A 14,832-nucleotide genomic window follows, 5' to 3' on the forward strand; every position below is an offset into this window, starting at 1 on the left:
TAGACCATTTACATTTAAGCTTAATATTAATATGTGAGGTTTTGATCCTGCTGTGGTAGAGTTAGCTGGTTGCTTTGAAATCTGGATAATGTAGTTACATTTTAGGGTCTGTGGGCTATATAATTAAGTGTGTTTCTGTGATAGTGAGTATTTTTCTTTCATTTCTATCTTTAAATCTGTCTTCAGCGTAACTGTAAGGCTTGTATAGTGATAACCAACTTACAAGGGATGTAAAGGACCTCTTCAAGGAGAACTACAAACCACTGCTCAGTGAAATGAAAGAGGACACAAACAAATGGAAGAACATACCATGCTCATGGATAGGAAGAATCAATATCGTGAAAATGGCCATACTGCCCAAGGTAATTTATAGATTCAATGCCATCCCCATCAAGCTACCAATGAGTTTCTTCACAGAATTGGAAAAAACTGCTTTAAAGTTCATATGGAACCAAAAAAGAGCCCGCATCTCCAAGACAATCCTAAGTCAAAAGAACAAAGCTGGAGGCATCACGCTACCTGACTTCAAACTATACTACAAGGCTACAGTAACCAAAACAGCATGGTACTGGTACCAAAACAGAGATATAGACCAATGGAACAGAACAGAGTCCTCAGAAATAATACCACACATCTACAGCCATCTGATCTTTGACAAACCTCAGGAAAACAAGAAATGGGGAAAAGATTCCCTATTTAATAAATGGTGCTGGGAAAATTGGCTAGCCATAAGTAGAAAGCTGAAACTGGATCCTTTCCTTACTCCTTATATGAAAATTAATTCAAGATGGATTAGAGACTTAAATGTTAGACCTAATACCATAAAAATCCTAGAGGAAAACCTAGGTAGTACCATTCAGGAATAGGCATGGGCAAAGACTTCATGTCTAAAACACCAAAAGCAACAGCAGCAAAAGCCAAAATTGACAAATGGGATCTAATTAAACTAAAGAGCTTCTGCACGGCAAAAGAAACTACCATCAGAGTGAACAGGCAACCTACAGAATGGTAGAAAATTTTTGCAATCTACTCATCTGACAAAGGGCTAATATCCAGAACCTACAAAGAACTCAAACAAATTTACAAGAAAAAAACAACCCCATCAAAAAGTGGGCAAAGGATATGAACAGACATTTCTCAAAAGAAGACATTCATACAGCCAACAGACACATGAAAAAATGCTCATCATCACTGGCCATCAGAGAAATGCAAATCAAAACCACAATGAGATACCATCTCACACCAGTTAGAATGGCGATCATTAAAAAGTCAGGAAACAACAGGTGCTGGAGAGGATATGTAGAAATAGGAACACTTTTACACTGTTGGTGGGATTGTAAACTAGTTCAACCATTATGGAAAACAGTATGGTGATTCCTCAAGGATCTAGAACTAGATGTACCATATGACCCAGCCATCCCATTACTGGGTATATACCCAAAGGATTATAAATTATGCTGCTATAAAGACACATGCACACGTATGTTTATTGCAGCACTATTCACAATAGCAAAGACTTGGAATCAACCCAAATGTCCATCAGTGACAGATTGGATTAAGAAAATGTGGCACATATACACCATGGAATACTATGCAGCCATCAAAAAGGATGAGTTTGTGTCCTTTGTAGGGACATGGATGCAGCTGGAAACCATTATTCTCAGCAAACTATCACAAGAACAGAAAACCAAACACCGCATGTTCTCACTCATAGGTGGGAACTGAACAATGAGATCACTTGGACTCAGGAAGGGGAACATCACACACCGGGGCCTATCATGGGGAGGGGGTAGGGGGGAGGGATTGCATTGGGAGTTATACCTGATGTAAATGACGAGTTGATGGGTGCAGCACACCAACATGGCACAAGTATACATATGTAACAAACCTGCACGTTATGCACATGTACCCTACAACTTAAAGTATAATAAAAAAAAAAAAAAAAAAAAAAAAACTCTCTTATTGCTTGCATACCTGCAAAATATTTTTTCTCCTTTGCTTATGCGGCTTAGTTTGGCAGGATATGAAATTGTTGGTTGGGATTTTTTTTCTTTAAGGATACTGGAAATGAACTCCTAATCTCTTCTGGCTTCTAAGGTTCAAGCCAAGATGTCAGCTGTTAGCCTGATATGTTTCCCGTTGTAAGTGATATGACCCTTTTTTTAGCTGCTATTAACATTTTTTTCTTGCACATTGACCTTCAAAAGTCTGATGACTATGTGTCTTGGGGATATTTGTCTTATGTACTGTCTTGCAAATATTCTCTGAATTTCTTGAGTTTGCATGCTATCCTCGCTAGAAAATATGTTTTCCAAGTGGCTTACTACTCTCTCCTCTTCTCTCTCAGGAATGCCAATGAATCATATATTTGGTCTCTCTGTATAATCACATATTTCTTGGAGGCTTTGTTCATTTTTTAAAATTCTTCTTTTTTTCTTTTTTTTTTAATTTATCTAGACTGATTCAAAGAACTGGTCTTTGAATACTAAAATTATTTCCTTAGCTTGGTCTGTTCTTTTGTTTCGTTTTGTTTTTACTCTATGGTAAACTTTATGTACTTAGGAATTAATACCAACTCATTATTAGCAAAAAATAAATATCTTTACATCAAGAGTAGTTTTTCCTTTAATAAAAAAAGGTGGAATGTGTATAATGGACAAGGGATAATCAAAATTTGCCAAATGAGACTAGTAAGACAATCCCAACAATTCACAATCATTATTCACTGGTCCATTAATCACAGGACAATACATACAAATGAAACTTACCTGGCTGGGTGTGGTGGCTCAGGCCTGTAATCCCAGCACTTTGGGAGGCCGAGGCAGGCAAATCATGAGGTCAGGAGTTCAAGACCAGCCTAGCCAACATGGCGAAACCCTGTCTCTACCAAAAACACAAAGAATCAGCTGGACGTAGTGGCGGGCGCCTGTAGTCCCAGCTACTTGGGAGGCTGAGGCAGGAGAACCGCTCAAACCCAGGAGGCGGAGGTCACAGTGAGCCGAGATTGCACCACTGCACTCCAGCCTGGCCAACAGAGTGAGATTCCATCTCAAAAAAAAAAAAAAAAATTGAAATAAAAAAAATTAAACTTACCTACATATTAGAAAACCATCAAAATTCAACCATTAATCCAGCACATTATCAAATGAATAGACCAAATTTCTACCAACAAACTTAAGAAAATATCACTATCTATGAAATTCAAGTACTCCTGCTTAAAGAGCATTTACAGAACTCTCACCTCAAAGTTTCCCTGCAAAACAAGGTGAAATGCATACTCAAGACTCTTTAAGAATGAGTCACTGATAAAAACAGTATACTTGTAACTTGTGTAACATTTCATACATTTTTTTCAAGCACTGCACAATAATTAATTTGCATCAGGCTTTACAAATTAGAAAAGCTTCACTTATAGAACTTCTTTCCAGTGGGAGTTTTCACATGACTTTTCAAGTAAATGTTAAAACTGAAAATATTCTTGCAGTTTCTAAACTATTAGAGTTTTAATCCTGTGTACGTTCTTGTATTTACAAGGTCCAGCCAGCTACAGTGTGCATTTTCATACGTCCTTGAGTGGGTATGAGAGAAATGAAACATTCCCATATTCTGGACATTCATAGGGTTTTTCTCAGGAATGAGCTGATGTCTTCAAATGGAACTAACAACTGAAGGCCTTACCACAAATTTAAATTCAAAAGGCTTTTCTCCACTCTGAGTCCTCCCAAATCTTCAAAAACAGGAAAATCTGAAGGCTTGACCACATTTCCTACATTCTTAATTTCTCTGCAGTGTGAGCTCTTTCATGTTTATGAGGCAATGGGAAAGAGTAAATGTTTTACCACTTCTCTTACATTCAAGGGGCTTTATTTATTTATTTATTTTTTTGAGATGGAGTCCCACTCTGTCACCAGGCTGGAGTGCAGTGGCACAATCTCAGCTTACTGCAACCTCCACCTCCTGGGTTCAAGCAATTCTCCTGCCCCAGCTTCCGAGTAGCTGGGACTACAAGCATATGCTACCACACCCAGCTAATTTTTGTATTTTCAGTAGAAAGGAGGTTTCACCATGTTGGCCAGGATGGTCTCTATCTCCTGACCTCGTTATCCACATGCACAGGACTTCCTCCCAGCCCCCCATGGCTTTTTATGTCCTTGAAAAAGAACTAACACAACTGAAATGTGCCACCATGCCCAGCTAATTATTTTCTTTTTTCTTTTTTCTTTTTTTTTTTCAGACGGAGTCTCACTCTGTCGCCCAGGCTGGAGTGCAGTGGTGCGATCTTGGCTCACCGCAAGCTCCACCTCCTGGGTTCAAGCCACTCTCCTGCCTCAGCCTCCCGAGCAGCCAGCGTGAGCCACCACGCCCAGCATTATTTTATTTTTTGTAGAGACAGGGTTTCACTATGTTGCCCAGGTTGTTTCACATTGTTTGAATCCAGGCTGGTTATGAACTCCTGGGCTCAAGCAATACACACACCTTGACCTCCCAAAGTTCTGGGACAGCAGGCTGAGTCACTACACCCAGCCTCTATATCATGACTTCTTTTGTGGCGAGTAAGGTGACTGGAACAAATGTAGGCTTTACCGCATCTCTTACATTCATAGGGTTTTTCTCCAGTATGAATTCTTTCGTGGAGGTGAAGGGAACTGAGGCGACTGAAGGCTTGGTCACATTGTTTACATTCATAGGGTTTCTCTCCAGTATGAGTACTTCTATGGTTACAAAGGGAACGCAAAGGACTAAAGACTTTGCCACATTGTTTGCGTTCATAGGGTCTCTCTCCAGTATGAATGCTTCCATGGTAATGAAGGGAAGTGGAACAGCTGAACGCTTTATCACATTTGGTACATTTATAGGGTTTTTCTCCAGTGTGAGTCCTTTCATGCATCTTAAAAGAACAAGAAAATCTGAATGTTTTCCCACATTCCTTACATTAGTAGGGTTTCTCTCCAGTGTGAGTTTGTTCATGTATTAGACAAGAACCGGAAACAGTGAATGCTTTACCACATTGTTTACATTTATAGGGTTTTTCTCCTGTGTGAGTTCTCTGACGTCTTTCAACTGAATTGAGAAAATAAAAAGTTTTCCTACATATTGTACATTTGTAAGCTGGATTTCTACTGTGCATTATCCTGTGTCTTCTAACACGTGGAACAGAAATGAAGAATTTCCCACACTGTTCACATTTATATTGCTTCTCTCCATATGGTTTGTATCCTGAGTGAGCTAGGATGTGCCTATTAAGGAGGGAAAGACATACAAAGACTTTTCCACAAATACTGCGTTCACATTGTTTTAATCCAGTAGAAATGTTCTCGTTCAGATCAAGATTTGGAATTTGACTGACAACTTGTCCATACTGACTACCTTCTTTGCTTTCACACAGTCTCTGTACCATATGATTTCTACAGAAGCCAGGTTCCTGCAAGTTTCCTGCATCACTTCTCTGTAGAGATTCTTCTGAGAAGAATCTAGCAAAGCCCATTCCTCTTGGGTAAAGTTCACAGCTACATCCTCAAAAGCCACGGAGTCCATTCCTTGGCTTCCCGGGTGTCTTGGCATCAACTAGGGATGTCCCAATACCTGCAGGTCACAGGGTGGCAGAGCCTCCTGCACAGCCACCTGGGCCTCCCAGAGCTAAGAAGTTGCAGCAGAGACTAACAGGAAGAGCCTACTGTCTGGTCTGTTCTGTTGTTAAGACTTCCAACTATATTTTGAAATTTCTGTCGTGAATTTTTCAATTCCAGAATTTCAGTTGGTTCCTTCTTAATATGGTGATATTGGCTTTCCAGTCTGGATTCAATTTTTGGCTTTCTTTGGATTTCAACGTTCTCTTGAATCTTGTTGAACTTCTTTGTTAACCTGATTCTGAATTTTATGTCTGTCATTTAAGACATTTCAGTCTTGTTAGGATTCACCAGGGAGCTAATGCAATCTTTTGCAGGTAAGGAAACACTGAGGCTTTTTGAATTGTTGGCGTTTTTGTGCTGATTCTTTCTCATCTGAGGGGGCTAGTGTTTCTTTGTTCCTTTCTTTTTTTTCTTCTCCTTCTCCTCCTCCCCCTCCTCCTCCTCCTCCTTCTTCTTCTTCTTCCTCTTTTCTTGGAAATTGCTGTTGTTTTTATTGGGCTTTTTGTTTTTATATTCTTTTTTTCCCTTGAGATTTTCATTGTGGTGCATGTTGTGTATAGTCAATTGGCTTTATTTCTTGGTGCTTTGAGGACCAAGGCTCTGTGTGTGTTGTTTAAGTTGATAGTGTCCTTCATGGGCTTTCACAGGTGTTGTGTGTGAAGGAATTTATTTTTGCATGGTGGTGTAGTTCAGACTGTGATTTAGTAGATGGCCCTTAAGAGTAAGGGTAGGGTCTTAGCTGCATGCTTCTTTTGCATTTCAGTGTGTACACAGCATTGCTCTGGGAAAGGGAGAAAGAGAGCAGGAGATGACTCCTTCACCAAGTCTGTTTCCAGGCCTTGGTGGAGCCCCTTTCAATTACTGGCGCTGTGCTTGTGTTTCTTTAGCCTCAAGGCAGTCTTTGGTGGGCTGTGCTTTTCTCTCCATTAAGAGCAGTTCAAGATGAAAGTCAGATAACCAGGAGACCCACAATTCCCCAGGGTTCCACTGGTCCTTTGAGCTTGGCAGAGTCAGTGAGTTTTGGGATATGTCTACAGCTGGTCTGATGAAGCAGTAGGTCAAGAGTGAAGGAACACCAGGCAGAGCGGTGGTTCAATGGGTGTGAAACTGGTGTGGAGCACTAACAGCCTGGTATTTTGAGCCCAGTTGACAGCTGTGGGGCTTGCCCAGCTCATGCTCCCCCAATCCAGTGAGTCGCTCCAGCACCTGCCCCAGGAGCAGGCCTACCCTACTAGGTTTTTCCCCAGACTTCTCTTCCCAGATGGCTGTGCTCTTCCAGGTGTTTGGAGCCATGGGGCTCTCTGGGGAAAAAGTTGTTGCTGGCTAACAGGCATACCCTCCTGCACCAGTCTTTCAAGAGGGAGGGACTCCCGGCTCCCTTGCCAGCAAATGAACCCACTCCACATTCTTCTCAGTGTTCAGATAGTGGGGGTTCCTCCCCAACTAGAGATCGCTCAGAACTCTTAGGTGGTGTGCTTGAATTCTCTGGGGGTTGAAACCAGGTCTACAGTTTTATTTTCTGACCCCTTAGGGGGGAGCACTAGCTGTGCTGGGAATGGTGGGGGTGGGCTCTCTCCTGCTCCCCAGCAGCCAGCAAAATGCTCAGGCAGGGCAGTGAAGGCTGCACTGTGGGTGTCCTCCTGCAGGAGCAGCCAGGCAGGCACTCTTGGGAGGGGCCAGCAGACAAAGGGGGCATGGATCAGATCTGTTTCCATCCCACAGGAAAGATAGCTCCGCTCTTTCTGGCCAAGCAGACAGCAGAAGCTGTAGTCCCTTAGAGAAAGATGGAGAATCTCGTGGAATGGGCATCTCTGATCGTGTTTTGCTGCAACTGCACCATGTGCAAAACCTTCTGGATTCCCTGAAGGTTTGAGCTCTGCCTCTGCCTGAACTCCAGACAGTTACCTTTGCCAATTCAAGTGTCTATAGTAGCCAAGGGGTCTCTTGTAGCTAGGATCCTAGAGGTCCACAGTGGGAGGGTGGTGACATAGAGTTCCTTCACTCACCCATTCATTAAGATCATTTCAGGACAGGGAGCTGGTCCTGGAACTTGGCAACTCCATACAGGCCTCCCAGCTTTCTCCCACTTCAATCATGGTGTCTGTATCCCCTTTCTATTGACGTTCAGTGTTTTCTCTCAAAAGATCTATTCAAAGTTTGATTTCTTACTGGATATTTTGGTTCCTTTTGGTGAGAGAGGCACTTCTTAGCTGTGTCTATTCTATCTTAGTGCCCCCTGACAACTTCTATTTTAATCTTTCATCAAGAACTCAAATGAAAATTAGGTAATGTATCATAAAACAGTTAAATATATTCATGATAAAAAAGTACTGTCTGTTAGGAGAGACAAAATGATACACTCAAAACACTAAAAACATTAATTGAAGGTATATTTTAAGATTTTACAGCTACAGTAACTGCCTAGGCAGGAAATTCTCACATACAACTTCTTCATTTCTTAAAATATAATTTTTTTAATACGCTCTATATATTTATTTAGTAGATACAGATTTTATTTAAGGATACAAACAAAAATGTACCTGCCTAGAATTCGAGATTATTTTATTTGCTTGGTTTTACAATAGATAGGTTATCATAGAGTATTGTCATAGAATAGAGAATCAAAACTGTTCCTATAATGTCTTTCATAATTTAAGAAAATTTATGATAGTGCAATATATGTAGTGTAAAACTTTTATGATAGCAACCTTTAAAGATAATTCTTACATTAGTGATGGGACATTGTATCTTACAATGTGTCCTAATCCATTTTTATATACCTTTAATTGCTCTAAAGTACTGTCTTCAATTGAGACTCATTTATTCACTGAACAAAAGTTTATTGAGCTCTTAAGACATACCAGGCACAGTTTTTGAAGCTGGAATTCTATTAATGAGATAAATGGACTTTATTCTTGTGGGAATAGATTAAAAAATCAAATAAAATAAATTCCCTCCTGCCTTTCATTAGTATTTCTTGAAAGCGTACTAAGTGCCAGACATTCTTTTTAAAATGATAGAAAAAAGTAAACAAATAACTACGCATATGAGATGAATACTGGATAATGGTAAGAGCTTTACAGAAAATTAACATTGGATCATATAAACATACTGATGCCTGATTTTATGTTACTCTATGTCAGGCACTGTTTTAAGTGCTCATTTAATCTTTTAAACTGCTCCAAGTACTATATTTAGGCAGTCTCCCATTTACAGATGAGGAAGTAGGGGCACAGAGAGGAATGCCACCTTTCTACAATCACATAGCTATTAAGTAGAAAAGGCAGAATTCAATCTCAAGCCATTTTGTTCCAAGGCCCATGTTTATTATTAAAGTAACATATGCTTTTCTGACCTTAAATAAAAAATCCTAAAGCCTAGAGACTTAAAAGAGTATCCCATAATTCTGAGGGTTTGTCATAACAATTTTGAGATGCTTATTAGATATCCATTTGGAAATGTGATGCGGTTTGGCTCGTGTCTCCACACAAATCTCACCTTGAATTGTAATAATCTCTATGTATTGTGGGAGGGACCTAGTAGGAGGTAACTGAATCACGGGGATAGATTTTCCCTATGCTGTTTTTGTGATACTGAATGGTTTTATAAGGGAGAGTTCCCCTGCACATGCCCTCTTCCCTGCTGCTATGTAGGATGGCTTTTTGCTCTTTCTTCATCTTCCTCCATGATTGTGAGGCCTCCCCAGCTATGTGGAAATGTGAGTCCATTAAACCTCTTTCCTTTATAAATTCCCCAGTGTTGAGTATGTCTTTATTACCAGCATGAGAACGAACTAATACAAGATATCAAGAAGAACTTAGAAATATGAGCCTGTAGCCCTATTGAGATGTCAGAGATAAAATACAATTTTGGAGTCGTGAATAAGTAGAAAGGGTCAACTTTCCTGATCATTTTCATCTAATGATTCTAATTTTGTCTTATGAATGATATAGAATGAATTATTTCTCTCTTTTACTTGCTATATCTTCATATATTTGAAAATACATGGTTAATTATATCTCGCTTTATTGTATTAATCTTGCTGAAACTATCAAAAAATTGTAAGATAGAAAAGATAACAGGATATTGAAGGGGAAGGAGAAACAGTAAAAATTAATGTAACATCAATATATACAGTTTAGAATGGGTGACAGTTTTCCATTAAAGGGAATTCAAGAACAAGACCATATTTGGTTAGAATCATAGAAACTTGTGTGTTATTGCATCCTTAAAAACTGCACACTGATATTAAGAAATATTAAGTATTTTAATATAATTTACATTAATATTGTTTTAACTGTGGTAAGAAAAGTGTTATTAAGATCCTATGTTTTAGAAATAATGCTGAGATATCCCTGGATAAGAGAATGTAATATCTGAGACTTGCTTCAAAATAGAGGGGGTAGATACTTGGGGACATAGGTTTATAATATTGTTTATGTTGATAATATATGATATTGATAATTGTTGAAGGGAGGTGAGGGCCAAATAGGGGTTCTTTATATCTAGTATTGTATGTACTTGAAGTTTCCCATTGCAATAATTAGAGTATATTACAGATAAAACACTAGCAAATAATAAATGAAATAATCCTTGGACTTTACTTAGTATGATCAACCATTAGATGCTTATTTCTACTCCACAAAATCACTATTACACCATCATTTGCTCTATCCTTCACTTTAATAATGAAAAACTCCCTACTTAAAAAAAAAATTACAACTGTTCTGATGCTTAGAAATTTACTTTTTATGTTGTCATAAATGTTGTCTCCCCAGGATTTCTCATATTTATTCTCCTTGTTTTTCAAATAATTTTTAGAGTCATCAAAATAATGTATTTTAATTTAAGAAAAGCTTTAAAATATTCAAAAATTTTGAGCAATGGTGAGGGTCCAACTGAGATGAGTAACCATAAATAAAAACAATAAAACAGGAACTTCTTCGTGTTTCTGAAATCAAATCTGTAAATCTCTCTTCATTTGCATGTTTTCTGTCTTCCCTCCTTTTAAATGCCAGACACCTTCTTTCTCTTGTCACAACAGTTTCTTCATTTATGCCCTAGATTTCATTTTCTGCCACCTTTTCTGGGATATATTTTGTATTATCATTCCTTTTCCTGCATTTTCACCTTATTCCTGCTAGTAATTTCTTCTCATTGGGACATAATCTTGCAGCAGTGATACTTACAAAAAAAGAAATCCTTCCATCTCTATATTTTTTTCCACATACTACCTTACTGATATTCAATTTACTCTTCAATCACATTGATCTGGCTTCAGTTTCAATTGTTTATTATAGTGGATTCTTTCAAGGACATTTAATCTGTGCTAGAGTCTTGTGCAGTTAACCTAACACCAGCTCAGATCTCACTCTAATTATTGTATAATTTGCCCTCTGGAAAAATAAACTACTCTAGATAGAATGATCCTAAATTTATCTGTTTGTGTTGATGTCTTTCAGCAGCCAAAACTTACATTGTTGTTATTCAAAATCAGACTTATTTACCAGAACTTAAGTACTAATAGTCATTTTAAGAAAATTTTGACAAAGTGCTTAATACTGTAAGTTGAAATTAAAAAGTAACAACATAAGACGAAAAGTAACAAGAAGAGGAAAATGGTTTTCTTCTTCTTTTCAGATGAGTATGACACCCTTATATTATAAGGCATTTCTCTTTATCTAATTACTTTGTTATTAGAGTTACAATTTTTCCAATAGTATCTTTCTTTTATTTTCTCTTAGGATTTGAAGGTGTTATCTCATATATAACAATACTTTCTTTTTGTACTTTGATATTCAATGTGCAGAAATCTTAAACTGTCTGAACATCAAATACAATGTGATTCAACAGGTGATAGTATGCTTCATGTATATTTATATCTCCATCTATATGGTAATGCCAGGGACAGCACTTAGAGGACCTACTCCCACTTGGCTGGGTCTTGTCTTTCCAGCATTTGTAACTTTTATTGCAAATGAAATGTCAAACCTGATGCCCTAAGTACAGCACCCAATCTGGGAACCCTATCTCCCTGGCATTTTCATGTTCTCCTTTACAGGTAGCATGATAAATGGCCAAACATCTTTTTGATTGTCCATGCTCCTTTTTCAAAGTCGTCTTATATTTAGTAGAGAATAGGCAAAGAAGATCTCCTAAAGTTATTAGATTGAATCATTTCTTCAGGCAATAAGAGGATTTTATTCTTCATTTCTACTTGGACTTGTACTAAATTACGGAGTAGGGTTGAAAGCAATATATTCCACTTCCTGGACAGCCAAATTTGGTAAAACAAATTTTTGATTCTGATATTTATATCTAATGAGCCTACTGTCTTTGTGATATGAAAAGATTTATACTACATCAGATGAAGTTTCAATGTTAGATTTCAGGACATCAATATTGAATTCTTCTCACTCAAAGCAAGAAAAGAACAGTATTTTGCACTTTCAGATCACTTGAATATCTCTCAGTATTAAATATGCTATTTGAAGGTTAAAATATACCAATAGCACTACTTTATGCTCTCTTTTTGCCTAATCATATACATGTTTTTACTTCATATATATTATTCTTGCTGGCACAGAGTACCCCGCAAGGTGGCATCCTTTTGAGGCTCAAGGGTAAAGGATTATAGTATGGGATTCCTTCTCAGAAAAATCAGCAACTATTGTCTTCAAATTTATTCTCTTTATCCCTGTTCCAAAAACGTTTTCCCTCTTTTGTCATTAAAGGAAATTTTGCTCTACTATCATAAAATCATATACTATATCCACTATATTGTATGGCACATAGTATAATTTTGTAGTTTACAAAAAATTTTCTAAGATATTCAATGGGAAAATTGGGAAATTTCAAACATTCTCTCTCTCTTTCACTGGGGTGGGCACACAAACGTGCAGGCAAACACGCATGCACATGCACACGCACACACACACGGCTTTTCAAGACTTTAGTTTTGTTCACTAAGGGTCTCAGTAAGTCTAATTTGCACCTCAAAGTGGAACAGTGACTTCCTTATTCCTGGCTCAATCAGGTGAATCACACGAAATAACAAATACCATTGAAACAATGAATTGGAGAGTCAGAAGATAATTAGGACGTAGGGATTACCAGAAGTGAATCCATATTGGCTTGCTCTCTCAAAAACATCACTCCCTTTAAACATCTTACCAAAAGTACAGCTTTTAACTTTTCTTATTGCCTCCTCATTCTCGCACTCTAGGTCTTCCTGCAATTTAAGCTTTCTACAGTATGGCTCAGATCATATTTCTCCCCTCCTTAAGATTTTTAGGGATTTCCCATTGCTCATTAAATTAAGGACTTATCTGAATTTTAACATTTGAGATGTTACTAACATGCCCCTGACTAGCTTTAATTTTGTCTTTTTCCCACATGTTCTCCAGGCTTCAGCAACTTGTACTTTTCACATTTCGGATAATACTATTCCTTCTGATTAGAATGGGCCCTCTCTCAACCATTGTTAATGCCTATATTAAATCAGTGTCATGCTGAAAACTTTTGACCCCAGTGGATTGGAAACAATATTAATTCTTTCATTCTGTGTTCCATACTGACACTTGTCTTACTCTCCTATATTCTTGGCATCGTGTTTTTCAATAAAAAATATCTCCCCAAATTAGATAAATGCCAGTATTAAAAACAAGATGGTATTATGTCTGTTAGTAGTATACATGCACTTTTAAAATAGATTTGGAAACAGAAATATTAATTATTAATATAATTAAGGTATTATTAGATCACAATTGAGAAGCATTTTTGTCCTTTAAGATTGGAAAGATTCTTCCCATTTGTATTCTTTTCTAATTGGGAGTAATATGTTCCTTACATTCTTTAGTAGTTTGTCAGAAAGAATGTGCAGCAGATAATTATTTTTAAAAATTAGAATCAGTGAATACATTCAGAAATTTCTTGTTGTGTATGAATAAAAACAGAATTTCAAATGCAACTGAGAAAAATTTGAATGAACAAAAACATAATTTTAAATATAACTGAGAAAATTTTTGAGGATACCTAATCACATTCTAAGAGATTTTTAATACCATGAATAAATATATTATAAAATCATGATTTTTAGGTAATAATTGAAGCTAACATTTTTTATTGTTATACTTTAAGTTCTAGGATACATGTGCACAACGTGCAGGTTTGTTACATAGGTATACATGTACCATGTTGGTTTGCTGCCCCCATTAACTCGTCATTTACATTAGGAATTTCTCCTAATGCTATCCCTCCCCCTGCCACCCACCCCATGACAGGCGCCCGTGTGTGATGTTCCCTGCCCTGTGTCCAAGTGTTCTCATTGTTCAGTTCCCTCCTATGAGTGAGAACATGCAGTGTTTGGTTTTCTGTCCTTGTGATAGTTTGCTCAGAATGATGTTTTCCAGCTTCATCCATGTCCCTTCAAAGGACATGAACTAACCCTTTTTTTATAACTGCATAGTATTCCATGGTGTATATGTGCCACATTTTCTTAATCCAGTCTGCCATTGATGGACATTTGAGTTGATTCCAAGTTTTTGCTATTGTGAATAGTGCTGCAATAAACATATGTGGGCATGTGTCTTTATAGTATCACAATTTATAATGCTTTGGGTATATAACCAGGAATGGGATCACAGGCTCAAATGGTATTTCTAGTTCTAGACCTTTGAGAAATAGCCACACTGTCTTCCACAATGGTTGAACTAGTTTACAGTCCCACCAACAGTGTAAAAGTGTTCCTATTTCTCCAAATCCTCCCCAGCATCTGTTGTTTCCTGACTTTTTAATGATCGTCATTCTAACTGGTGTGAGATGGTATCTCATTGTGGTTTTGATTTACACTTGTCTGATGACCAGTGATGATGAGCATTTTCTCATGTGTCTGTTGGCTGCATAAATGTCTTCTTTTGAGAAGTGTCTGTTCATATCCCTTGTCCACTTTTTTATGGGGTTGTTTGTTTTTTTCTTGTAAATTTGTTTAAGTTCTTTGTTGATTCTTGATATTAGCCCTTTGTCAGATGGGTAGATTACAAAAATTTTTTCCCATTCTGTAGGTTGCCTGTTCATTCTGATGGTAGTTTCTTTTGCTGTGCAGAAGCTCTTTAGTTTAATTAGATCCCATTTGTCAATTTTGGCTTTTGTTGCCATTGCTTTTTGTGTTTTACACATGAAGTCCTTACCCATGCCTATGTCC

At 37.6% G+C, this 14,832-nt stretch overlaps 1 protein-coding gene and 1 pseudogene across 4 annotated transcripts in view; one reads left to right on the forward strand and one right to left on the reverse strand.

The window, feature by feature from the left end:
- Positions 1-14,832, forward strand: part of CCSER1 (coiled-coil serine rich protein 1) — a 1,444,871-nt gene that overhangs the window by 1,005,888 nt on the left and 424,151 nt on the right. The window lies entirely within an intron of this gene.
- LOC141410322 (uncharacterized) lies at positions 1,508-9,723 on the reverse strand (annotated as a pseudogene).

The sequence above is a fragment of the Macaca fascicularis genome, chromosome 5 (genome assembly GCF_037993035.2).
Source record: "Macaca fascicularis isolate 582-1 chromosome 5, T2T-MFA8v1.1".
In the NCBI taxonomy this organism is placed as follows: domain Eukaryota; kingdom Metazoa; phylum Chordata; class Mammalia; order Primates; family Cercopithecidae; genus Macaca; species Macaca fascicularis.